Raw genomic sequence first — 25064 nt, 5'->3', positions numbered from 1 at the left:
TTAAAGTAATGCTGCTAGGAACATTCGGGTGCATGCATCTTTTTGAATTAGTGTTTTTGTTTTTTTCGAATATACACCCAGGAGTGGAATTGCTGGATCATATGGTTAAAACAACCATACTTCCCCAAGGCAATCTACAGAGTTAATGCAATACATATCAAAATACCAATGGCATTTTTCACAGAACTAAATCAAATAATTCTAAAATCTGTATGGAAGCAAAAAAGAACCCAAATAGCCAAAGCAATCTTGAGAAAGAAAAAAGGAGCCGGAGGAATCATGCTCCCTGACTTCAGACTGTACTACCAAGCTACAGAAATCCAAACAGTATGGTACTAGCACAAAAACAGACACATAAATCAATGGAACAGGATACAGAGCCCAGAAATAAACACACACACTTACGGTCAATTAATCTTTGACAAAAGAAGCAAGAATATACAATGGAGAAAGGCAGACTCTTTAACAAGTCATGCTGGGAAAACTGGACAGCTACATGTAAAAGAATGAAATTAGAACATTCTCTAACACCATATACAAAAATAAACTCAATATGGATTAAAGACCTAAATGTAAGACCGGATACTATAAAACTCCTTGAGGAAAACATAGGCAGAACACTCTTTGACATGAATCACAGCAATATTTTTTTTTGGATCTGTCTCCTAAAGTAAAGGAAATAAAAGCAAAAATAAACAAATGGGACCTGATTAAACTTAAAAGCTTTTGCACAGCAAAGGAAACCATAAGCAAAATGAAAAGACAACCTACTGAAATGGAGAAAATATTTGTAAACGATATGACCAATAAGAGATTAATATCCAGCATATATAAACAGCTCATACAACTCAACGTCAAAAAAACAAACACGATGATTAAAAAATGGGCAGAAGAACTGAATAGACATTTTTCCAGAGAGGAAATGCAGATGGCCAACAGGCACATGAAAAGATGCTCAGCATCGCTAATCATCAGAGAAATGCAAATTAAAACCACAGTGAGATATCACCTCACACCTGTCAGAATGGCTATCAACAAAAAGAACACAAATAACAAATGATGCAAGGTTGTGGAGAAAACGGAACCCTTGTACACAGTTGGTGGGAATGTAACTTGGAGCAGCCATTGTGGAAAACAGTATGGAGGTTTCTCAAAAAACTAGAAATAGAGCTACCATATTAATTGCATTTTTAAATTACAAAATCTAAGAGATTTATGTTCATATTTTCATTTGTAAGTGACATTTCTCCATGAGGGCTCTAAACAGATTTTCACTATCAACAACCCTGTATTAACTAATTTTTTGTGTAATTGGTACACAATGTTTAAAAGCTAGTAAATCACAGCAGATTTCTCCCATTTCCTAGGTATCACATATATTAAATTGACTTCTCTTAAATTCAACTCAGCTATACCTATAATTATTATCTATATAATTAACCACGCCTAAAATTAAGAAACCATAACAAGAAAATGGTTGTATAAATATACATTAACTCATCCTTGGCACACAAGTACTTACCAACTGTACCCAAAAAATTGTTTCCTCAATTTTTTCCCCATATACTAAATATAATGAGGTGGCATAGAGTATGTGGTTTTTTGGTGATAAATATAAAGTACATCTATGTTGTATATAATTTTCTGCTTGAAACTAAAACACAGACTGTAAAGTTACTAGTTAAATAGCCAGAAGATTAAAAATATTATCCACTTTGGATCTACTTAAGCTTGTCATATTTAGTATACACAACAGATCAGAACAGCTCAGAAATGTAAACTCTTCTGTACTCAATTTATCGCATCCAAACAGCTACTTTGGATGAGGTCTGTACTATGCAATTTCTATTTAAGAGACACCCACACTTAGCAGATATTATGTGTATCTTGGATCCTTCAAAAGAGGGTAAAACACAGCCAATAGCCATTTAAAATAAATACTGGTCTGTCAGTTGATCTTCATAATAGCATGCAGGATATTTATTATATAAACTGGGGATCTTTCACATTTATATTGTTTAAGTCTTTTTGATATTACTTTTTTTAACAGCAAAGTAACATTGAAACATATGCCTTACATCTGAAAGAACATCATTTCTTTGGATGTAAAACTACACTGTTCATTTAGAATTCTTTTACAACAAGCGGGAGGTCAAGAAAAATAGCCTGATAAAATTAATGAAGCTGATATTAAACTATGCATAAAAGTCAGAATTATGAACACTCTCTGCTTAACAGAAAATCTTAACTGATAAGATTTCACCAAACACTGTAACCTCTTTCTTTTCCTCACCCCGGCCACTAAGTATGCCCAGAATGGTAATTGCTTAGCTATTAAAAGCAGTTTTGCTGAAATCAGACCTAAGAACATGCTATTGGCTCGTGACTATCTTGTACTAGTTGACATATTTGTCTGTAGATCTATCTTTAGCCTCATGATTCTACCCACTCTTGTTACCCAGGATCCTCCTCTGTTCTACTGTCCTTGACAACCCATTCTGGAGAAACCACCCCTCTTTTTGAAGGATGACTGTCTGAGAAACTATCCAGTCATTTACTGAAGATCTTTTTAGTGCCTATCATATATTAATACTGTGCAAAGCATCAGGGAATCAAAATGTAAACAACACAACTCCTGCTCTTCAGGAGTTCTAGTGGAGCAAAGGAAATTCCCAACCTCTCTGTTACTGCAGGAATAAAAATGGGTACAATGTTCAGGGGGGGCATGAGGGAGGGAGCTATGCTTGTGAGGAAGAGACGTTTTCTCAAGTGAAGAAACCTGTGAGCTCTGGTTTGACAGATAAGTAAGAGTTGAGCTTACAGCCAAGAGGAGGAAGGACGAGGGACATCCAGAAAGTGGGCACTGTAGGTTGAAAGGCACGAGGCATAAAATAGCTTGTAATATGCAGAGTATTGTCAGTGGATTGGCGTGGCTGGAATACAGGATGCGAGGAAGTGGATGGTAAAAGTTATGCTGTAGAGGTAGACACGCAGATATATAGGTACACAAAGAGATGTATTCCAAGAATTCTCAGATGCACATGCTTTCACATTGTAACATTCCTGAGATTGGGATGCCTCTTGCAGTCACTGTCATTTGGGATGTTGTTGTGGTTGCTGGCATGTATACAAGCTCAGTCATAGCTGCTCCAGGTTTCAGTTGAGTTAAAGTGCAACATGTTGGGTTAATGCCATTCACATTTCTTTTAAAAAGTACACATAATTCAGTTTTGAAGCAAAATGGATTATTTATGCAGAAAGTCACAGAAACAGAGTAAGGGCTTACATTTGACATTAGAGAAGCAAGTAAATCTGAAAACATTCTTTCAGTAAATATAAATTAAGAATTCTGAGTGATAAAAAAGCATTACGCCACAGTTTAATTGGCATTTTTTCTTTCATAGCAGTACATAAAGTAGTGATGTATCTTCTAATCAGTGATGTATCTTCTAATACACCTTCTAATCAGACGTATCTTCTTTTTTTTTTTTAAATATGTTTATTATTTATCTCAACGTAGAGCCTAAATCTATTCTCCACATAAACATGAGTATTGGGGGTGTTGTTTTGTTTTGTTGCTGTTGTTGTTGTTGTCAGTTTTTGCGGTACACGGGCCTCTCACTGTTGTGCCCGTTGCGGAGCACAGGCTCCGGACGTGCAGTCTCAGCGGCCATGGCTCACGGGCACAGCCACTCCGCGGCATGTGGGATCTTCCCGGACCGGGACACGAACCCGTGTCCCCTGCATTGGCAGGCGGGCTCTCAACCACTGCGCCACCAGGGAAGCCCAGATGTATCTTCTAATCAGTTAGGTTAGATAAAGTATCAATTAATAATTGAGTATAGGCAAATCCTGTGCTTGCTTTTGTTTTCATCACTTTTGTTTTTTGCTAGAATAAACTCTCATAAAATATGAAAGGGTAGTTTGCTCCCCTCTCTTTAAAGAATGGGCAGTTAGGTGTTGTGCTGTTGATTCTGGGGCTCTGACCTATGGGAACATATTACTAGACTTGGCATTCAGATGAGGTGGGCAGTCCTGAGGGTACACAGAAACACACACACACACAGACACACACACACACACACACCAGTTCTTGACTTCATGACTTCAGGGTAAACGGGATCTGTGGACTTTCCAGAAACAAGTCATATGAAAAGGTATAGGGTCTTATCACCAGTTCATTTGCAAACAGGTCAGACTTCCTGTGGACTACTTTATTAAGTCCAGGTTGAGGCTGGGTCCATGCTCCAAGGCCTCATCAAATGCCCTGGAGGCCAAGCTTAATATGGAGCCAGAGGAGTACAAATGGACCATGCAGACCTAGACAATGAGTGTCTTCAGCATGACCAGGAAGACTGGTGTTCAGAGGTTTCTTCCTCCATGTAGCCTCAACTGTTTAAGTCCTAGAATCTTATTACAGTGCAAAGTGCAAGCCATGAACCACGAAGTATGAAAAATTACAGACACTGGATTTCTCAACAACCTTGTCAGTGGGGGTTGAGATTGGTGTGGGTTGATTTTAAAAATAAATAAATGTGGCACTTCATCTGAGTATTGAGCATAAATGTATTTCTGAAACATCAGGTCAAAGAATTCTGAAAGCAGAGAACCATTCATTGGGGTTTAAGTTAGGAGACTGGATTAATTATATCTTCAAGATCTTCAGTGTTGTTCTGGCAACAATCAAGACAGTGAAAGTGGGGAAGGGTAGATATGGAGGTGTCATCATTCAAGTAGGAAGTATACATTGCAAATAGACATGGGACAGTTAAGTATCTGGAAAAGAGCTGTGTAAGGAGGGGATGTTTTCAGTAAGGAAGTCTTCAAGGAATTCCAAAATCACAATGCAGTGGCAGCTAATTACTCTGATGATACATAAATCTATATTTCTTACAAGACATTACTTTGTCTAATGAAGCTGGATATTAGTTATCAGCTGAAACACACTGTCCTGTCTTGTGACAAAATCAGGCATACCACATAACATGGAGGACTATGGATGAGGAATGTGCTTTTAACCAACCCTAATCATCAGGTAAGATGAACATTAAGGAAAATGACTGTCCTCTCTATCTGGCCCTTTGAGCCAGCAGGATGCAGCCATATATCATACAGTTGGAAGTTAGAAACAATCACATCTTCTGCAAACTTTGAACTCTTCACTTTGTAGCCCTCTGTCTTAGCTTTTGTTTTCTTCCACAGGGCTTAGTTTGTCTTAACCCTTTGGTTCCAGATAAGTGGTAAGGATCCTTTACCCAAAGTATAATCTCCCCCATCTTAGGCTCTGCCTTGTTGGAACACAATCCCTATTCTAACCACATGCCTGGTAACTGGCTAAGCCATTTGAACACATCTAACACCCCTGCCCAGGATAGCAGGAGAGAAGATAGACTCTGAGTCAGCTACATGTTCATCAAAGAGGAGTTTGGCAAGCGAAACCTGGCTTCTAAGGGAAGGGCAGCTGATGCCCGGTGAGCAAGAGCCAGCAGTTTCCACACATATTATTTGGATTTCCCCCCCAAATTAGACAGAATCCCAAAAAGATGATGAGGGGAAGTCAGTTTCAGAAATCCAGAGGATAGCATCAGCAGAGTCAGTTCATGAAGTTGATGAATTCACAGAAAGGGACTGGAAACAGTAAGAAAGGGAGGGCTCTTGTCCTAGGGGGAAGGTAGGAAACTCAGCCAGGGGCTAGAACGGGGATCAAGGAAGAGTGTCCAGGTTAGCAAATCAGGCAAAAGGACTAGATACTGCATCTTAAAAATAAGACCAAAACACAGCATGCCACCAGAGTAAAAGGTTAAGGTTAGAATAAATGTCAAGGGTGCCTTGACCTTGGACAAGAATAAGGAGCTAGAACCACTGAATTATCTTCTATGTCATCATCAATATCATCATAGATAACATTTATTAACCTTTTACCATATGCTAGGCATCATGCTGAGTGTTACATATGCATTATCTCATTTAAATTCTGAGGTAAGTGATATTTTAGCATTTTGGAATTCAAGGAATTCCAAAATCACAATGCAGTGGCAGCTGATTACTCTGATGATACGTATGTCTATACTTTTTGCAAGATGTTACTTTGTCTAGTGAGGCTGGATATTCGTTATCAGCTGATTTTATAGTTGAGAAAACTGAGGCACAGAGAAGGTAAAGAACTTCCAAATGAAGTAACGGGATAGCATATGGAAAAGTGAATGTGAATCAATTTCTCACACCCTACAGTAGGATAAATTCCAAATGTTTCAGGTATTTAAATGTAAAAATTAAACTATAAAAGTATTAGAAGAAAAACAAGGTGGAAGAGGAGCTTCAAGATGGCGGACGAGTAAGATGTGGAGATCAACCGCTTCCCCACAAATACATCAGAAATACATCTACATGTGGAATAGCTCCTACAGAACACCCACTGAACGCTGGCAGAAGACCTCAGACCTCACAAAAGGCAAGAAACTCCCCATGTACCTGGGTAGGGCAAAAGAAAAAAAGAAAAAACAGAGACAAAAGAACAGGGATGGGACCTGCACCGGTGGGAGGGAGCTGTGAAGGAGGAAAGGTTTCCACACACTAGGAAGCCCCTTCGCGGGCGGAGACTGCGGGTGGTGGAGGAGGGAAGCTTCGGAGCTGCGGAGGAGAGCCCAGCAACAGGGATGCGGAGAGCAAAGCAGAGAGATTCCCACACAGAGGATCAGTGCGGACCGGCACTCACCAGCCCGAGAGGCTTGTCTGCTCACCTGCCGGGGTGGGTGGGGCTGGGAGCTGAGGCTTAGGCTTCGGTCGGATCCCAGGAAGAGGACCGGGGTTGGCTGTGTGAACACAGCCTGAAGGGGCTAGTGCACCACGGCTGGCCGGGAGGGAGTCCGGGAAAAAGTCTGGACCTGCCGAAGAGGCAAGAGACTTTTTCTCGCCTCTGTGTTTCCTGGTGCGCGAGGAGAGGGGATTAAGAGCGCTGCTTAAAGGAGCTCCAGAGACGGGCGTGAGCTGTGGCTATCAGCGTGGACCCCAGAGATGGGCATGAGACGCTAAGGCTGCTGCTGTTGCTGCCACCAAGAAGCCTGTGTGCGAGCACAGGTCACTCTCCACACCTCCCCCCCCAGAGCCTGTGCAGCCCACCACGGCCAGGGTCCCGTGATCCAGGGACAACTTCCCCGGGAGAACGCACGGCGCGCCTCAGGCTGGTGCTACGTCACGCTGGCCTCTGCCGCCGCAGGCTCGCCCAGCATCTGTACCCCTCCCTCCCCCTGGCCTGAGTGAGCCAGAGCCCCCGAATCAGCTGCTCCTTTAACCCTCCCCTGTCTGAACGAAGAACAGACGCCCTCAGGCGACCTACACGCAGAGGCAGGTCCAAATCCAAATCTGAACCCCGAGAGATGTGTGAACAAAGAAGAGAAAGGGAAATTTCTCCCAGCAGCCTCAGGAGCAGTGGATTAAAACTCCACAGTCAACTTGATGTACCTGCATCTGTGGAATACCTGAATAGACAACGAGTCATCCCAAATTCAGGAGTTGGACTTTGGCAGCAACAATATATATATTTTTTCCCCTTTTTCTCTTTTTCTGAGTGTGTATGTGTATGCTTCTGTGTGTGATTTTGTCTGTATAACTTTGCTTTTACCATTTTTCCTAGGGTTCTGTCTGTCCTTTTTTTTTTTTTTTTTCAGTAAAGTTTTTAGTGCTTGTAATCATTGGTGGATTGGTTTTTTTGGTTTGGTTATTCTCTCCTTTCTTTTTTTATTACTTAAAAAAATTTTTTAATACTTATTTTTTATTTTAAAAATTATTTTATTTTACTTTTTCTTTCTTTCTTTGTTTCTTTCTTTTCTTTTCTTTTCTTTTCTTTTCTCCCTTTTATTCTGAACCATATGGATGACAGGCTCTTGGTGCTCCAGCCAGGCATCAGGGCTGTGCCTCTGAGGTGGGAGACCCAAGTCCAGGACATTGGTTCACAAGAGACCTCCCAGCTCCACATAATATCAAACAGTGAAAATCTCCCAGAGATCTCCATCTCAACACCAAGATCCAGCTCCACTCAACGACCAGCAAGCTACAGTGCTGGACACCCTATGCCAAACAACTAGCAAGACAAGAACACAACGCCACCCATTAGCAGAGAGGCTGCCTAAAATCATAATAAGGCCACAGACACCCCAAAACACACCTCCAGACGTGGACCTGTCCACCAGAAAGACAAGATACAGCCTCATCCACCAGAACACAGGCACTGGTCCCCTCCACCAGGAAGCCTACACAACACACTGAAGCAACCTTAGCCACTGGGGGCAGAAACCAAAAACAACGGGAACTACGAACCTGCAGCCTGTGAAAAGGAGACCCCAAACACAGTAAGATAAGCAAAATAAGAAGACAGAGAAACACACAGCAGATGAAGGAGCAAGACAAAAACCCACCAGACCTAACAAATGAAGAGGAAATAGGCAGTCTACCTGAAAAAGAATTCAGAATAATGATAGTAAAGATGATCCAAAATCTTGGAAATAAAATGGAGAAAATACAGGAAACGTTTAACAAGGACCTAGAAGAACTAAAGAGCAAACAAACAGTGATGAACAACACAATAAATGAAATTAAAAGTTCTCTAGAAGGAATCAATAGCAGAATAACTGAGGCAGAAGAACGGATAAGTGACCTGGAAGATAAAATAGTGGAAATAACTACTGCAGAGCAGAATAAAGAAAAAAAATTGAAAAGAATTGAGGACAGTCTCAGACACCTCTGGGACAACATTAAACGCACCAACATTCGAATTATAGGGGTCCAAGAAGAAAAAGAGAAAAAGGGACTGAGAAAATATTTGAAGAGATTATAGTTGAAAACTTCCCTATTATGGGAAAGGAAATAGTTAATCAAGTCCAGGAAGCACAGAGAGTCCCATACAGGATAAAATCCAAGGAGAAACATACCAAGACATGTATTAATCAAACTAGCAAAGATTAAATACAAGGAAAGAATACTAAAAGCAGCAAGGGAAAAACAACAAATAACACACAAGGGAATCCCCATAAGGTTAACAGCTGATCTTTCAGCAGAAATTCTGCAAGCCAGAAGGGAGTGGCAGGACATATTTAAAGTGATGAAGGGGAAAAACCTACAACCAAGATTACTCTACCCGGCAAGGATCTCATTCAGATTCGATGGAGAAATTAAAACCTTTACAGAGAAGAAAGCTAAGAGAATTCAGCACCACCAAACCAGCTTTACAACAAATGCTAAAGGAACTTCTCTAGGCAGGAAGTGCAAGAGAAGGAAAAAACCTACAATAACAAACACAAAACAATTAAGAAAATGGTAATAGGAACATACATATCGATAATTACCTTAACTGTAAAGGGATTAAATGCTCCAACCAAAAGACATAGACTGGCTGAATGGATACAAAAACAAGACCCGTATATATGCTGTCTACAAGAGACCCACTTCAGACACAGGGACACATACAGACTGAAAGTGAGTGGATGGAAAAAGATATTCCATGCAAATGGAAATCAAAAGGAAGCTGGAGCAGCAATTCTCAGACAAAATAGACTTTAAAACAAACACTATTACAAGAGACAGAGAAGAACACTACATAATTATCAAGGGATCAATCCAAGAAGAAATATAACAATGGTAAATATTTATGCACCCAACATAGGAGCACCTCACTACATAAGTCAAATACTAACAGCCATAAAAGGGGAAATCAACAGTAACACGATCATAGTAGGGGACTTTAACACCCCACTTTCACCAATGGACATATCATCCAAAATGAAAATAAATAAGGAAACACAAGCTTTAAATGATACATTAAACAAGATGGACTTAATTGATATTTATAGGTCTTTCCATCCAAAAACAACAGAATACACTTTCTTCTCAGGTGCTCATGGAACATTCTCCAGGATAGATCATATCTTGGGTCACAAATCAAGCCTTGGTAAATTTAAGAAAATTGAAATCGTATCAAGTATCTTTTCTGACCACAATGCTATGACACTAGATATCAATTACAGGAAAAAAATCTGAAAAAATACAAACACATGGAGGCTAAACAATACACTACTTAATAGCCAAGAGATCACTGAATAAATCAAAGAGGAAATCAAAAAATACCTAGAAACAAATGACAATAAAAACACGACAACCCAAAACCTATGGGATGCAGCAAAAGCTGTTCTAAGAGGAAAGTTTATAGCAATATAACCCTTATAAATAATAAAATAAAATAAAAATTAAAAAATAAAGGGGAAAAATTATCTATACAAAAAGAAAAACAAGGGCAATTCATTTATACCTTGGAGTGAATCAAAATCCAGAAGTAATGAAGGAAAATATAGATACATTTAATTACATTAAAATAAAAATTCTTGACTAGGAAGACATACAGTAAGCAAAGTAAAAAGACAGAATCAAACTTGTAAAAATATTTGCTACTTATAACCCAGAACAGGAGATATTCTAATTTATAAAGAGTTTTCCAAAAGGGAGAAAAAGGAGATGGAAAATATTACAGAAAAACAGGTTGGAAATGCAAACATAAAACACAAAGAAAATGAAATTTAAATTGTTTCTTAGCCATATGAAAATAGACACGAATAACTCATATAAGAGAAATGGAAATTAGAAGTATGCTGAGACTGACAAAAATCCAAAAGTTTGGCAATATATTCAAATGTAGTAGCGCTCTCACACATTTGTGGTGTGAATGCAAATGACAGAACCATTTGGAAAGAAACTTGTAGTCTCCAGAGAAAGTATATACTTATTTTACTCTTTGATTCCGCAAACCCACTTCTAGAAATCTATCCAATGGGTACAGTGGCAGGATGCAAAAATATAAATGCACAGGGCCATTTTTAGTAAGATATTTGTTATAGCACAAATTAGAAACAAAATCAAATGAATGTTTACAGGAGGCTGGTTAGATACATCAAGGTATATGCTCATAATAGAATGCTATGCAGCTGTAAAGCGTGAAGAAGTGGGATATAGATCTATACCCTACTATGGAGTGGAGGTACTGTCAAGTGCAAAGAGCAAGATAGATAAAATGTGTGTAGTATGCACCTACTCATCTAAGAAAGGGGGGAACTGTGACAGGCCAAATAATGGTTTCCCCAGTTACGTCAAGCCAAATTCCCTGAACCTGAAGTATGTTACCTTACATGGCAAAAAGGACTTTTCAGAAGTGGTGAAATTAAGGACCTTCAGATGGGAGATTGTCCTGGATTCTTCGGATAGGCCCAGTGTAATCCCAAGGATCAAGATTGAGGCAGAAGAGGGGAGTTAAAGGGAGATGTGACTAATGAACAGAGAGATGCATGATGGATGACTTTGAAGATGTAGGAAGGAGGCCACTAGGCAAGGTACGTGGATGGTCTCCAAAAGCCATCTTTGCTGCAGAAAGCAAGGAGATGGGTTTTCCCAAAGAGCCTGAAGAAAGGCACACAGCCCTGCTGACATATTGATTTTTGCCCAGTGAAAGCTATCAGTGTTCTAACCTCTGTAACTATAGAAACCAAATCTGTGTTGTTTTAAAGCCACTAAGTCTGTGGTAATTTGTTATGGCATAAATAGAAAATTAATAGAGGAAAGCAAACATGAAATGAAAAGAGTGGTTGCATATTGGGGAAGGGAGGAAATAGGGTGGGACAGAAACTAGATTTATTTTATAGGTTTGACTTGGGCCATGTTAATGTTTTAATCCTAAAAATTTTAGTTTAAAAATCCATAAAATAGGGCCTCCCTGGTGGCGCAGTGGTTGAGAGTCCGCCTGCTGATGAAGGGGATACGGGTTCGTGCCCCAGTCCGGGAGGATCCCACATGCCGCGGAGCGGCTGGGCCCGTGAGCCATGGCCGCTGAGCCTGCGCGTCCGGAGCCTGTGCTCCGCAACGGGAGAGGCCACAACAGTGAGAGGCCCACGTACCGCAAAAAAAAAAAACTAAAAATCCATAAAATAAAAATAAAATGGGATGAATTGGTAGCACAACCACCCAGAAGTTCAAAGTGGCTAAAAAACACAGTTATTTGGTTATAATCTTTAATATGATATATGTAGGAAGAAAAATTTCTGAAACTACAAGAAAAAATCTTACACTATTTTCATTAATCATATGGTTGGTAGTAAATTTTTTTGTTATTTTGAAATTACTGTGGGTATATTATGGGAGAAAGCAAATGAGAAGTATTTGCTATTCTAATTCTATCATTCTATGTCATTAGAACTCAGATTCTGGGCGTGGGGTAAAGGAGATTCAGACTTAAGATCAAAAAGATTAAATAAAAATCCTGCCAGTCCTCAATTTGGATTGGAAGTATCATCTAAACTTATGATGAATTTTATTTAAAACAAAAATTTTCCTAGCTTTGTTTGCTGAAAAGACCTAGAAATAATGACCAACCCAGTAGCAGTGAGTACTCTCAGTGCCCAACTTATAGCCTCTAAATACAGTTTCCCACTAACAGGAAGATAATGGAGATTTCAGTGATTTCCAGGTCTTGGAAAGAAATGTACATGATGAATCTGGATCATTTATTATGCTACACATTGCAATGAAGCTATAAAAGAAGACTAAAGTCACGTCAAAGATCACAGGACTCAACTCAAAGAGTTACCCACTGGTCAAAAATGGGTTAGGATAAATAAGGATAATAATTGCAATTGGATTGAAGCATTTCAAGCACATTTAGATATATGAGTTCTTAAAGATATCATTATTGGTCATTGTTGAATGATGCTCAAGTATCAACTCTTTATTTGTAATACTGGCCTTTCCTATGCAAACTATACCTTTGGATAACCCAATAGTAGATGAGGGAAAGTTTCTCTTTATAGAGATATTCTAGCTAATAAGTGAAGGAAGAATGACAGATTTCCAGTATCACATATGGCTGACACTGAATCAGAAAACAGACCAGATTGCCAACAGTAAGAGAAAAAGGTCCTTGCTATTCAAAGTGTGGTTCATGGACCAGCATGGGCATCACCTGGGAATGTGTTGGCTAGGCAGCCTCTCACTCCCATCACCAGCCTTACTGAATCAGAATTCATTCTAGCTACCCCTCCTCCAGGTGATTCGTGTGCAGCTCATGTGTAAAAGCACCTCTAGAGCATTGGGCATTATTACCACCACCATCATAGCTAACATTCGTTTAGCATTTATCATGTGCTAATACTGTTCCTTCACATGAATTATCTCAATGCAACTATGTAAAGAAATCACTATTATTATTCTCATTTTAGCGATGAGATAACTGACATCCAAAAACATTTTTAAAGTTGAAAATGCACATGGCTTCTCACTGATGGATCTGGGGTTCAAACTCAGGTTCTTAGGACCCGAAAGTATGAGTCTTAATTACAATTTTGTTATCCTCAGAAATGGTCCTACCCGTAAGGAGAAACCCCACTGGTACCATTATGTTTGATTATGAAGACTGAATATATTACAGAGACAAATAAAGGAGAGAAGGCAGGAGAAAGATTCACCATCACCACTAAAGAATTTTCAAAGTGAGTTAACACCAGATTTAAAACAGTGAAGTCGAACAGGAAAGGCAGCACACAATAAGAACTGTTAGATGTCTTTCTTCACTGATTATTCCAACATTAAAAGATTCCATGTTCTTCAGAAATATTTATCTGAGAGAAAAACAAAATTAGCATTTTAGGTTTCATCTGTTTTGACAAACACATAACTGCCCTTAGCCTGGCAAAGATTTTCCCTGTTGTCCCAGATGAATGCTGACTAAATGTGACATGAATTTAGAATTAATCCCTACTGTAGTTAGGATTTGCTACAAAGCAGCTGTTTCTTCTTCTCATTTCTTGAGGATCATATGCTGATTATGACAGACTTATTAGATGTTTTCAGGAGGCTGTGAAGCTGCTTTTGACTGTTTGTGAGTAGGTCCTGAGTTTTATCACAAAATTTCTGCCTGATTCTCTTGATCTAGGGGTGGTTTATATTAAGTAACCGAGAGATAATAATCAGAAAGAAATGGCATGCCTCAAAATCTGAAACAAGGCAATTTTAATCAGTATATTTTAATCTAAATTACGTTTAGTTTATTTTTCAAAGGGAGATTCCAGATTTCTAGCGTTTATAATTCTGTCCCTTTAAAATACGACTTTGAAGGGTTCACAAATCACAAACGGTGGCTACATCTGCATGGTGCAATCACATGTTTAAAAACGAGGACATTCTGTCAAAATGACTTCCTGCCACTGTCCAAGGCAACTCAGAGTATCCCAAACAGCACCGTCCTCCATCACAAGCTCATCTGCCGGTGGGGTGAGGGGTCGTTTAAATCACCCCTCCATAGTTTCCTCTGGTTCCCAAACCTTTCATCTCCATTTCTTCCAACTCCCTGCCACGAACCTTTCACTTTAAATCCTTTCTTATTCTCTACTCTCTACTGAGGACTTAATTCAGACTGTCCCTACTTTACTCAGGGAGGTCCCATATATTACTGGTATTTATTCCCCATTTTTCTGCCATTGTCGCTTGATAGCAGATTCCCTACAAGAGGTGGAAAAACTTGTTTGGTTAGTGCAGGCCACTATGGCATTTCAGTAGCTTCATCCTAGTTGAGCTGACTGCAACCCAAGTTGGCCTGGCTGAGGCTTTGTCCCCAACTCAATGCATCTACTCATTAGATGCACTGGTTATCTCGTTTTTCTGGTAGGGTAGTTCCAACAGAGGTCAACCAGCCCAATGGGAAAGAGGAACTATTTGCTCCAAAGTGTACTTATGCTGTAGGCCTGAAGATTCCCATCATCCATGGTTGGTCTGCTTCAACCACTGTTAAGCTAGAACAGACCTGGGAACACAATCAGTTACAGGCAGGTGGTCGATCTCTCTTACTTATTTATTTGCAAATTATGTTTTTTTAATTTTAATGAGGTATAGTTTATATACCCCAGATCTTAAGTTTACACTATGAAAACTCCCGTAACAAGTTTAAAATACCTTCCTGACAAAAATGCTGATTTCATTTTCACATCAAGGAAATTTGATTGTCCAGAATAGTACCATAGATCTGTTAATATTTAACATATTAATACGTGACCTGCTGCATAAAATTCTTCATAAGCCACATTTTTCAAGTTTTAAAAATACTTAATGTGCTCCATTTGCAATATAACTTGTAACATTTCTGCTCTGTGGTGGAGATTTATTTGTAAAGGCTGATGAGAGGCAAAGGATGTTAGAATAGCAAAAAATGTTTTTATGAATGAATTAAATTTTTAACCTTTTAACGGCAACTACATGTGTTTTAAAAAATCTGTGCATTACAGAATGCACAGGTCTTAAGTCTTTATTTTGATCAATTTTGATAAATTATACACCCTTGTAACCATCATCCAAATCAAAATATAGAACATTTCAATCATCCCATAAAATTCCCCTTTGCCACTTTCCAGTCAACACTGCCAGCCCACAAGCAACCATTATTCCCATTTCTACATTACTGGAGTCATACAGAAGGTACTCATTTGGGTTTCTTTCGTTCAGTGTAATGTTTCTGAGATTCATCCATGTTTGTGTGTATTAGTAGTTTGTTCTTTTTCATTGTGATTCCATTGTGTGGATATACCATGATTTGTGTATTGACTCAACTATTGATGGATGCGTTGCTTCCAATTTCTTACTATTATAAATGAAGCTATAGACATTCATGGATTAGGCCTTTTGTGGCCATGTTTTCATTTCTCTTGGGCCTATGAGTGGAATTGTTGAATCATACAATAGTATATGGTTATCTTTATTAGAAACTGCCAAACTGTTTTCCAAAGTGGTTATATCATTTTTTTTTTAACTTCCACTAGCAAGGTTTGAGAGTCCTGATTGCTCCTTCTTCTTGCCACTACTTCCTACTGTCAGCCTTTTAAAATTTCAGCCATTCTAGTGGGTAGGTATTATTCTCTCATGTGGTTTTAATTTGAATTCCTCTCATAAATAATGATTTCATGTGCTTATTAGCATTCATAGTCTTATTTGGTGAAATGTCTGTTTAGATCATTATTTTAAAGTTGTTCAAGTTTACTCTCTCATATTCACAAAACTGATAGATATGCATTTTCTCCCAGAAATGCCCTGAGAGGTCCTCTGCTTGAACTCCTTGAAGCTACTTTTTATTTTTTTAATTGAATTGTAGGTGACATATGATATTATATTAGTTTTAAGCTTACAACATAGTGATTCAATATTTTTATACATTACAAAATGATCACCACGATGTCTAGCTACCATCTGTCACCATACAAAATTATTACAATATTTATTGACTATATCCCCTGTGCCATACATTCCATTCCTGTGGCTTATTTACTTTGTAGCTGGAAGTCTGTACCTCCTAATCCTCTTCACCTATTTCACCCATCTCCCCACCCTCCTCCCCTCTGGCAACCACCAGTTTGTTCTCTGTAACTGTGAGTCTGTTTCTCTTTTGTTTTGTTTGTTTTGTTTTTTAGATTCCACAAATAAGTGAAATCATACAGTATTTGTCTTTTTCTGTCTGACTTATTTCACTTAGCCTAATACCCTCTAGGTCCATCCATGTCATCACAAATAGCAAGGTTTCATTCTTTTTCATGGCTGAGTAATAGTCCATCATTTCTATCTATCACATTATATATATATATCACACATCATATATATATACATATACACATATATATACATATATGTGTGTATATATATATGTATATATATATATACCATATCTTCTTTATAATGGAAGAAGCTTTGAATATAACTTTCCCCACTCTTACTCAGATCCCAGTGCATTTCTACTTCTAGCCTTCCCCCCTCTGACCCCAGAGGTCATAAAACTTCTGGAGCCTTTTGTTTGGGGCTCCCTCAGGAGCGAGATGATGCCCACATCAGCACGGATCCAGCTGACCCTCAACCAGTATGCCCTTCCATGGGGAAGATAGACCAGAGGGAGTCAGTGCTTTCTCTGGTTTTAGCCTCTTGCTTAGACCATCACAGGAAGTGATTGATTTATTTTTTCATTTTTGGCTTATAGCTTTTTTTTTTTTTTTTTGCGGTACGCGGGCCTCTCACTGTTGTGGCCTCTCCCGTTGCGGAGCACAGGCTCCGGACGTGCAGGGTCAGCGGCCATGGCTCACGGGCCCAGCCGCTCCGCGGCATGTGGGATCTTCCCAGACCGGGGCATGAACCCGTGTCCCCTGCATCAGCAGGCAGACTCTCAACCACTGTGCCACCAGGGAAGCCCTGGCTTATAGCTTTAATTGGCTACTCTGACAGCTGACACCTTCCCTCAATCTCTCGAGCTCAGCTCTGCAGCTGAATGAATGGCTTTCCAGAATTGTTTCTCATGGGGGGAAAGGAGGTCAGGCTGTACCCTCATATCAGCTGGTTATTGGCTGTGGGCCACCCTCTGGGAAGGCACATAACCTTGGGTAGGGCAGGTCCCTGCAGCCAGGGGCGGGCGGGGGCAATGCCCAGTGAGGGGCACAGCTGTGAGGCATCAGCAGACAATATTCACAGCCACTGGGGATCGTTCTTTGGCCCAGAGGTAGAATCTTTGTGGAGCACCATGGTATTAACTATAGTCACCTCTTGTATTGCCCGGATCTACTTTTCTCTTATAATAAGTTTATTCTACCTGGGAACAGGGCCTCCAAAACTCTGGTTGGGCTTATTTCCTGGGATACTTGGGTTTAAGAGGATGAACTATAGACCCCTCCACAGTTCTAATTAAAGCTGTAACTGACACTCATCCTTCATCCCCTCACCACCAACTCTGGATTCCTCTCCCCCTTGGCAAACACCTCTGCTAGACTAAGCAGTTAGTCGGGGGGTGGGGGGCCGTAATCCAGACGTTCATCTTTGAGGGGTCTGAGCCCCTGGTTTCCAAGTGCTTAACAGGCTGTGGTGACTGTACTCATCGATTTAACATTAAAACTAGGCGCAGGAGTGCCAAGAGACACACTTGGTTTTTTGCTGAATACCAGACATCTTCTCTGTTCCCTCTGTCTGAAGGCAATTCTCAGTGAGGGGCACATCTGTGAGCTTTCAGCAGCTGGTACTCTCAAGAGTTAGGAGATGCATTAACTGGCACTGAGGCAAGGATCTAGATGTAATACCACAATATCTACTGGAAAAAGAAATCAGAATTTCCAGGACTTTTCTTGAATTCCAAAAATCTTAAATTACTTCATATTTTCATAACATGTTTTTATATGTTTAAGAAGTATATAATGAGTAAGATTTCCACTTCTGACCAAGATGGACTGACAAGAACTAGAATTACCCTCCTGTCTAAAACAACTGACAAAATATACAATATAATTTTTTCAAAACACTGGACTCACACCAGCAAATGATCTGCAGGGGTCCTCCTCAAATACTGAGTAATGATTAGCACATTTGTGTGAGGAAAGCACCTAAGGAAAGAACCACCAGGAAGAATTAGAGGGAATAGTGCCCAGCATTCATAGAAGGCCGGGGCAGTGCCTGCTTCCAACAGTCAGACTGGAAAACCTCATAATACATGGGCCATAAAGCACTCAAAAGGGTTTCACTAAACAGTGGGGAGAAATCAGCTGTAGAACAAACATTTCTCTGGTCCTGACTAATGAATTTTAAACGGAAAAACTGAAAGGATCACACTGTTTCTAAGTAATTTAATTGTATCTCTGAACAAATCCCAAGAAGGTTTATAGGCAGACAAAGTACCCAGCACTCAACAAGGTAAGACTCACAATGTATGTTATCAAAAATTACAAGGCATGCAAACTGCCAGGCAGGAAAATAAGACCCATAATGGGAAAAACCAGTCAATCTAAACCAAACAAGAATGGATATACATGTTAGAATTACATAATAAACAAGGACATTAAAAGGCTTACAATAACTGTATTCAATATATTTAAAAGTTAAATAAGGACATGGGAGATGCTTATAAAGACCCAAATCTAACTTCTAGAGATGAAAACTGTAATGTGTGAGATGAGAAATGCATTGATGGGGAGTAAGGGAAGATTAGACAGTGCAGAAGAAAAGATTAGCAAACTTGAAGACGTCACAATTGAAACTGTCCAAAATGAAATAGTGAGAAGAAAAGAATTTTGAACATGAACAGAGCATCAGTGAGGTGTGGGACAACTTCAAACAGCCATGTAATTGGATTAGGGATCCTCACTGTGAAAGAAAGACAACACGAGCAAGACTGAGCAGAGTTAGAGGTCTGATGGCGGTGCAGAGTCGTCAAAGCCTTGGCCAACCTGGCAGGAAGCACTGGGTTGAATATGCCTATCAGAGTGTTCTGAGTGGCCTTCATAATCTCATGTTGCTCACTCACCAGATCCAGGGCTCCCCAGGAAGTGTATGATCCTGCCTAAGGGATCTCTCTGCAGCAGAGGGAGCCCTTTGTCAAGGCTGGATCTGGAGGGGACCTTCCCCCTGAACTCACTGCTTCTGGTCAACAAGCCATTTCTTGAAGTGGGATCTGAAGGCAAACCTCCAGATCAACCACGAAGAGCATGGGCTTCCAAGCCGATTGCTCAGGTTCAAGTCCTGACTCTGCCACTTCGGGTAAGGTCTTAACTTCTCCGTGTTTTGTTTCCCCAAGTATATGATAGAGTTGGTAACAACTGTGTCTACTTCATGGGGTTATGTGAAGATTAAGTAGCTAAAGCACTTAGAGCTTAACACTGACTGGCCACTTAACACTTAGACCGTAGCACTGACTGGCCAGGTGTTAAGGATTCTATAAATATTTGCTATGATTGCTCTCATTGCTTCATTTAATATTCCCATTGGCCCTACAAAGTAGGTATTCTTGTCTCCATTTTACAAATCAGCAAACAGATTCTTTATTTATTTTCTTTATTTTTTAATTTGGCCACGCCGTGCAGGTTGTGGGATCTTAGTTCCCTGACGCGGGATTGAACCCACCCCCTCGGCAGTGAAAGCTCAGAGTCCTAACCACTGGACTGCCAGGGAATTCCCAACAGATCCTTTAAAAGGTCAAGTAACTTCCCTAAGATTACCCAGATAGGACATGCTATGATCAGAATCCAAACCTGGGTCTGTTTGCACCCAAAATTCATCTTTATGATTACATTAATTTTTTGTGGTTGTTATTATTATTTGTTGCCTCTGAATTATCTACGTAGACTGTAAATGTCCTGAGCTCTTTTTATGACTAAGACTCAGCATAATCTGCAGCACAGAATAGGCATTCAGTAAATATTTACTGGCTGGAAGGGTGAAAAGCTGGTGATTCCTTTGCTTATAGAGACCTAGCTTGTTGCTGCCTTGCCAGACTGTTCTGCCCTTGATCTGATTTTTTTGTTTTAATTGTTCAAGGGCTGCACATTCTACACTGACATCGTAACCCACACAAACAAAACCACTAAGTAAAGTTCAGTGAGGTGCAAACATTTCTGGAACTTTGTTTTCTGTCTTCCTGAAGAACCTCAAGCACATAATGTAACTAAATTGATGTGATTTTTTTTTGCCATAAATATGTGTTTCAATTCCTTTTTTTTTTATTCAACAGGTGTTATTAGAGAAAAATATATTCTTTATTTTTAAATATACCTCATTTATTTGTAATAATTAAGATGAGTAAGAGATTGAAGGGATTCATCAAGTAGGTACTAATTCCCATCTAACCCCCCAAAATATCTTGACTAAAACAACAGGTGAAAACATTGGGTGTGCAAAAAGCAAACTGGAGATTTTATAAATAGCACAGGAAATACGGAAGAGTTTAGCAAGGTTGTAGCACAGTGTGAAGTTAAGTATTTGAATAAGCTATCATACCGGCACAACTCTGGGGGTAAAAAGCAAAATTTGGTCTATGTCACTCATTAACAGTTTTCATTAATAAATTCATCTGGGGTTAATGGGAGTCTCATGTGAATAATCAAGATGAGGATTTTCTCTCCTGGCTAGTTCACTGATCAATCTTAACAGTTTAGTAGCAATCAAAGTTCCTGGGAAAACAAAGTCCAAAAAAAGTGTCTGGTTGAGTGAAATATTGTGGCAGACATCTGTGATTTTTGCTTATGTCTTCTGATAAGAGTACCATGATTTCCCCTTGAAAATACCCATCCCCTATTCTTAGTTCATGTGGTTTGAGTGGAACTGTGCCCATAGGTGGGCATGTGACTTAGACAAGATTCAAATAAAACATTGTGAACCAGTTGGCACCAGCTGGATTCAATAGCAGGACTTTTTTGGCCTGTTAAAAATACAGGATCTCAGGCTTCCCTGGTGGCGCAGTGGTTGAGAGTCTGCCTGCCGATGCAGGGGACATGGGTTCGTGCCCCGGTCTGGGAAGATCCCACATGGAGTGGCTGGGCCCGTGAGCCATGGCCGCTGAGCCTGTGTGTCCGGAGCCTGTGCTCCGCAACGGGAGAGGCCACAACAGTGAGAGGCCCGCGTACTGCAAAAAAAACAAAAATAAAAAATACAGAATCTCTCTTTCTTGTGGGGTTGATGAGTAGATAAACTATAAGGTAGTTATTGCTGGCAGCCATCGTACCATCATGAGAAAGCTGACTTCCAGGGAATATGGGGCAAGGTGGGAGGGGAACATGAACCAAGAGGGAGAGAGAGAGAAAGGGAGGTAGGAAGGGAGGGAGGCAGACTTGATAACAGCTGTAGTAGCCCTTGGATCCAGCTGTACTTCAAGTTCACCCTGGTATTTTTCAATTACATGAACCAATGTGTTTTCTTTTTACCTTAAGTCGGTTTGAGTTGAATTCTCCACACATAATTGAAAGAGCCCTAATATAATAGCTACTACCTTATGTCAGCCTCAGGTTCCATTATGTTCTTAAGTATTTGAATCTTAGATGGTAGCAAATATATTTTTTGAGTACTTAAGGTTATTTTCCACATAACTCAAAAGGTCAGTTAAAAAGTGATATATTCAGTAGGTCCACTAGTGTGACTTATATTTCAATGTCTTTGATAATTTAGGATTTTAGAGTTACAGGACAATTTATGCTCGCTTATTTGTATTTGTGTTCTTGTTTCTGTTGCTATAATTAAGTTATATTCAATTAGCCTGATGAACTTCTAAGATAACATTTCAATATAAATGACTAGGTAATAGTGAATTCAAAAATGTAAACAGGGCTTTCCTGATGGCACAGTGGTTGAGAGTCTGCCTGCCGATGCAGGGGACACGGGTTCGTGCCCTGGTCTGGGAACATCCCACATGCCGCGGAGTGGCTGGGCCTGTGAGCCATGGCTGCTGAGCCTGCGCGTCCGAAGCCTGTGCTCCGCAACGGGAGAGGCCACAACAGTGAGAGGCCTGCGTACCGCAAAAAAAAAAAAAAAAAGTAAACATTAGGAAATCACACAGAAAGGAGAGAGCGTTGTATAGGAAATGGAGTACAGAATTCTGGTACTGTCATTAAACAATACATTTAAATGTAATCTTTCTAGCAACCAAGGCCAGAAGAAAATTAGAATGGATTTCATAATCTCCACTGTTAAAAGGAAGCTTGTCAGTTATTCAGAAGAGACAAACTTCTTAGCAAAATTTTGTGTTAAATTTTTCTCAGAAAACCAAGAGTCATGGTTTTTTTAAAAAAATATATTTATTTAGGAGTCTGGCTTTGGTTAGAAAAGTCTCCTTTTGTCTGCTTTGTTTCTATTTTTTTCCCATTCATCATGCGACTTGGTAGCGACTTGAATAAAATGCTGTGATAACATTTTCATGGCTTGCCTAATGCCTAACGATTAGAGAAGAAGAGATAGAAACCAGGTGGTTTAACCTTCCACCAGGCCAAGACTGAAGCGATGTATCTTATCAGACAATTGAAAACACGTGCTCCAGCTCTGACCTCACGCTCCAAAGGTCAAGGAGGTAATGTGCAAATTCGGGATGCTTCTGAAAGTCTTTTAAAAGGACTTCTGGGTGGTAAAAGCTTGGCTGAAATGACTTCTTCATGTTCTCTGGAAACTCAAGGCCAGTATTTTTGCACAGAGTCTGGGCAAAAGTGGTTGAAGTTGACCTTGTTACTTCAAAGCGTCTATTGCACTCTTAAAGATAAAGGAAAACTTTGCTGCCTCAAAACAAATGGACCGCCGGCTCCAAGCAATCATTTGAAGGTACTTAAACAGTCAAAAGCCATTAATATTATCACAAAGTTGTATCCCTCTTCTTGGGAATCCTAAAACTACAATTCATTTTCCTTCGCCAGCATCTATGTTTGGCTCCATTTCCTTTCTTTTCTTCAGTCACAAGTCTCTTGTCTTTAAGTGCTTCATAAAACAGTTTATGAGACTCAGTCCCTTTCTCATTCTTCCAGAAATCTGTAGCCTCTTTTCAAAAATCCAGAAAGAGCAAAATTAAAACCACTGTATCAGTAAATAGAGTTTAGTAAGTTTATTGCGCATAGAAGAAGTTTTCCAACTGGGAGCTTTTAAATTTAAAACCGATATGAAGCTCAGGGCTGTAACATCACAGAGTGGCTTATAAAGTGAAAATGAGAAAGTTGTTTAATCTTTATAATGACTGGTTATTAGAATGGGGGTTTACAGAAAGCAGGGGATTTCTTAAAAGGATTATTTCATACCAATTTTAGGAAGATAACTTGTTTCTTTTATGATTATCAGAGGCATTTATATACGTTGTTTTGCTTATGTTCACGAAATTACCTAAACTTTGCTTATGTTCATGAGTAAGCTAGATTTAGCTTTGCTTACGTGGCTTAAATGGTTTTGCCTGCACAGGTAATTTGCAAGTCTGCTCTCCATTTTGTATTTAGTTTTAACATCTGTGAGGTCCCAACATCTGTGAGGTCCCAACTTAATCAGTTTTCCCCTCAGCTTTTTAAGGGTTTGCTTACTTAAGGCCTCATTGATATTTATATATATTTATATATAATTGATATATATATATATAACATATATATATCTCAAGGCCTGAATCATTTGGACTATTTATTAATCATTGTTACCAGAAAAGTCTCCTAAGATTAAGCATCTCAATCTCAATAATGCAGGAAGCAAAGACAAAATAAATTACATACAATTATATTTTCTCAAAACAAATCTAAGTTTTTCCTTAGAAATCCCAGTGTTTTCTGCCGTATGTAATATTGCCCTCTACGGTATCCTTTTCATCTTAGCAGTAAGTTTCATACCATGGTGTTATATCTCAATACAGGCATTATTTCCAAAACCACACAATTTCAGTCGTAGGGTTGGTTTGCGGCACAGTTACATCATATGAAATGATTTCTATTTACTGTTTGTCAATGATTTCTAGAAATGAAAATGGGAAACCGTGGGAGAAGAACAAGGTAACTTCTACAGATGATAGAAACAGTTCTATGAAAAATATGAGTAGCAGAAATTCCCTGTTTGTCTTTTAACACTTGGATATACATTTGCTTATGAAAATTTTGCTTATTCCTATTGATGAATGCTTATCCCAATTTCAGTATTTAATAATGTTTATCATTTCCTTGTGTCTGTAAAGATGATGACAATTGCAAGATGTATATTATATAGTAGTATTCTGATAGCATCCCTTACGTTGAAGACCATAGATTTGGAATAGCTATAATAGTGTTGGTGTCCAGCGTATAACAACTAAACACCAAGCCATCTCAGAATATTTATAAATAAGTTTAGGAGCCACAATTTTGGGTTGGAAAGGAGGACTAGAGAAATTTTCCTGGAAGCGCATTACTTTTCCTTAATTGTATGTTTATTTTGTGTGGCTTAGGAGGGGATGGGTGGGGGTTCTAAAGTCCTCCGCTCAGGCCAGGCAGCTCCTGGACTCTGTATATGACTCAGCTAAAAATATAGGTACCAGAAAAGGAACAAACTCACAAATGTTTACAACGATATGCACTAAGATCACAGAGCCTTTGAGTTTTTAATTTGTTACCTGACTGTTCCTATTGACACCTGAGTATTGTGAGATAAGGATTTTGCCCCATTCAAAGGAGCACACTTTGATTGGTTGCTTCTTCAAACCCTCACCACAACTTAACTGCATGGTAGGATATAAGTTATCATACACTGACTGACAACATTTCTAAATAGCT

The sequence above is a fragment of the Hyperoodon ampullatus genome (genome assembly GCF_949752795.1).
Source record: "Hyperoodon ampullatus genome assembly, chromosome: 17".
Classification (NCBI taxonomy): Eukaryota; Metazoa; Chordata; class Mammalia; order Artiodactyla; family Ziphiidae; genus Hyperoodon; species Hyperoodon ampullatus.
The sequence above is the reverse complement of the archived record's forward strand: the minus strand, read 5'-3'. Positions refer to the sequence as shown.